Raw genomic sequence first — 4,191 nt, forward strand, 5'->3', positions numbered from 1 at the left:
AGTAGATATTTATGACCTAACTATAAATAGTATTTACTCTTCCCCTATTAATTGTTCAGAAAGGTTGGTGGAGAGGAGTAAAGAGGAGGGAAAAGAAAAAGGAAGTGAAGTGAAGAAAGTGCGGGGAAAAGTGTTCCCTGCTCATTGCCGAAGCCGTACCTCACCGTTTCGATGCCGGGAAGGTGATTGGAACCTTGAGAGCTGCAATTCAAGGTAGGTAAGTGTAAAACCCCTTTAATCTTGTGAAACCCTTTTATGTGGTCAAATCAAAGAGTTAAAAGAAAGTCTATTGTCTTTGACGTTTTTAAAGAAGGAACAACCAAGATCTGAAGGCATTTGAGTGATATGTTGAGTTGGAGGAAGAATCTTCGGTTTTGGATTTTCTTGAGCTTGAAGGTATGATTTGTTCCCAAATCTCAATTTGAACCTAGATCTATGTTGTATTCATGTAAATGGAGTCTTAAATGTGTGGAAAATACAAAGGAATCAACCCTCTGAGTTCCCAAAAGGCGGGGTAAAGGAGGAAATAGGGCCAGCAAGAACCCGCTGGACACTGGTGGGTGGCACTGGCGGGTAGCCAAACCCATAGTGAGACCCACCAGTCTTGGCTTAGCCTAGGGCCCTACCAACGGGTAGGATCGGCGGGTACTTAGACCCGCCTATAGAACCCACCGGTCTTGGCTGGGCCCTGGGTCCTACTGATGGGTAGGACCGACGGGCACATAGACCCACTGGTAGCACCCACCAGTGTAGTTTGGGTGTTGCCTACATGGGTGGCTTGCGCAGGCGGGTCCTCCTACCCACCTGTATGACCCACCTGTGGTCCAATGAACTTCATTCGAGCTTGAACCTCATCACCAACCTCCTTTGCATTGTGACCATGTCTTTTATTGTTCTTATAGTCCCGGAACAGATGTATTCTAAGCTTCCTTTCTATGTTAGGTTTTTGTAACCCTCGTTTTCGCATATCAGATCTCACTCATACCGAGTATGCACATCTTGTACATGAATAGGTAAGCGGGAAGGGGACGTTGATCTTATTTTGGAGTGTTTATTGTATCATTTTCATTATGTATATCATCTTGCCATTTATGAATGCCATCTTTATGCATATGTCTCGTTTACTGTAGGATACATTTATGAATTGTTATGATGTATCTTTAAAATTTCAAATATATATTACTTGCTTGAATTATGAGCATGGACTATTTCAAATATTGGATGGTGATGAATTATTGGATATGTGATGAATTGCTAGATTAGACGCTGTATTCGGCTTGGAAATGAATGCATTGGTGTGCCATGGAATGGGACACGGATGCACATATAGTCGTACTATCTCATATTAGATGCATTGGATTTAGGTTGACATTCCCTCATGCTACGACCCTTCCCAATAGGGGTTTAGGTGTTGGGTTATCACTGGGGGGAAGCGTCGATCACGGACCACCGTGATGGTTAGAAGTATGCCTGGTTGATCATTACGACAGTTGAAAACCTTGGTGATATATTTAGAGGGCCGAGCGTACTGTATTTATTTTCTGCTGTGGTTCGGCCATGATTTACTTTTATATCATGGTATGGCCACGATTTACTTTTTTGAGTACTCATGACCGGCCCTTTCTAAAAATCCTATGGGTGTATGGCGGGATGGACAACATGTCTCATACCCAGGGCATACATGCACTGTGGTTGTGAGTAGCACGTAACTTATAACTTAGCATTGTTGCCTAGGCGATTATACCTAAAATAAATTGTATATATAGGATCATTTGAAATGTGACTGCTTGTTTGTGTCTCTATTTACTAAGCTAGTGAGTTCAACCCTTGTATATACGCCTTTTTAGATGATTTTACAGATTTTCCCATTAAGGAGGAAGAGCTGGGGCCTACTAATGAGTTTTAGATAGAGGACTGGTGGGTTCTGAATGGTTTTGGGCATGGTGTCGGGTGCATGTGCGAGGGCAGCAACAGCGATTACTAATCATCACCTTTTTTATTCTTTTGTTTTTTTTTTATCTTTTGTGCTCTGGATATTTAAATTGTTATATTCTTATGTAATTATCATTCCTACGGGGCCCACATGTATATATATACTATGTATAACAATTTGGGTATCAAGAGTAGTGTGGAATTTACAGATGTATGTGATGAGTCTTCCGTTGAATTATTTAATTATATTTTCATATCTTGTGTTATAAGTTGTGTTGTGGTTTACTGCATTAGATGATCTTGGTGCTTCTTGGGTTACCCGAAGGTAACCCGGTCACCGGTCTGGTTCTATGTGAACGGGGCATGACAACTACTATGCCTAGATACGACATATAATATTCTGAGAGGGCACAATATGGTATGATGTACTGTACGCATAACTGTTGGACCGCAAAGGAGACAGATGACGGTGTGGAATTTCGGGACCATGGCTTTCAGGGGTTACTATTTAGGGGTTGGCTGTGGGACTGTGGTTCTTTCCTGGACTAGCTGACTCCTGCTTGCAATTACCTTATATCTCTAAGGCCCAACGTACTGGGAAGGGGGTACCACCTATGCTACTTATAACACTTATACCCATACATATGGAGACTTAGTAATTAGAATGGATATTTATAATTAAAATGGATTATGCGGCTATGCATTTGTGGATATTACTGTGAGTGTGTTGGTGTCATGATATTGTGTGTACTTGCATGTTCACCCCTTACTAGGCTTGTGAAGCTCACTCCTCGTTGATTACTCTTTTTAGATAGTGGAACCAGTGTTGAGGCAGGATTAGACTTTGGTGGTGGTTGTGAAGCTTGTGTCTACAAGACACCGGGTTGCTGATGGATTTCACTGTTATTATTCAGTTATTTCTATTGATGTATATATTGAAGGTATATATAAGATTGTAAATATTAAACTTGTGGGTTGTTAACAAATGAATTTAGCATATTTGTAATTTATCATTTTAGTACATCATTAGTGTTATTTATATGATTTTATTAGCGTACTCTGATTTTAGTTGTGATCTTGATGGCATTTGTGAAATTAAGGTATTGTATCTGTGATCCTAGAGGGTTAGGTTGACTGGATGTGGGTATCCAGTGCCGTATACCTTGGCCAAATTTGAGATAGGGTGTGACACCTGCGTCCACAAACAATGGCACGAAACCCAGGTAGGGGCACAATGGTAATTGCACACCCTTGTGTCTGTAGTGTAGGGGTCTCTCATAGACAAAAAACTTTATTCCAATAAATAAAGTAAACAGACATATCTGGCCATAGAGAGAGAGAGAGACCTTTAAACAAATTCCATGCCACTTGCTCAAAGAACCTTTTTTATTTTTATTTTTTTAATGCACAGAATCCCCCTACTGGCATGTGAAGATATGACGATGAATGGATTTAGTATTGGTCTTAGCCGATATTGATCTAAATTAGACGAATTTGCCCTTGGTTTCAATAAAAAATATTTTTTATTTATGCTTTTACCCTTGGTCCATATCAATAGATTGGTATCATATTGGCCAATAATAGGCTAATTTAGTAGATCTGATCTTGATTACAAGAACCATAGGGTCATGAACAAGCCATGAGATTGACTAGACAAACCTCCATAGGCTAGTCCAAATTTATTCTTGTATCAGCCTCACACATAAGCATAGCTGAGAAAATTGATGATCGATGTCTAATCTCACGGATCCGGTTCGTCTTCAATTCTTGATTGGCTAATATTTGTCCAATTCTCTATGTGTGTGTGACACCTATACATTTGTAAAATCTAACTACTGTCAAAGTTTGAGGCATTTGAAGGGAATACTCCTATAAAGTTGAATTTGAAAAAAAAAATATCATATAACAGGATCGATCTACACCAAAATCTAGGGAAATAGGGTTCTCCTGGTTATGTATAGTGAGAAGAACTAGATCGGTGCTGTCACACCCCGTTCACACTGAACCGGAGCGGTGACCGAGTTAACACCGGTTAACCCAAACCTGCCAGGATCATCAGATACTGTATTCCACCACAGCATACACACACTAACATAAGCTCATCAAATCAGCGGAAGACTAAGTTTTACCTGTGAATAAATCCCATATACTTGATACCCGAATGGTGATACAATAATTATATACATTTGGGCCCGAAGGCAGGATATATACACAAAAAGAATAAAATTTAAATATCAAGTATATACAGGAATTCATCAA

Source organism: Macadamia integrifolia, chromosome 11 (genome assembly GCF_013358625.1).
Source record: "Macadamia integrifolia cultivar HAES 741 chromosome 11, SCU_Mint_v3, whole genome shotgun sequence".
NCBI classification, from domain to species: domain Eukaryota; kingdom Viridiplantae; phylum Streptophyta; class Magnoliopsida; order Proteales; family Proteaceae; genus Macadamia; species Macadamia integrifolia.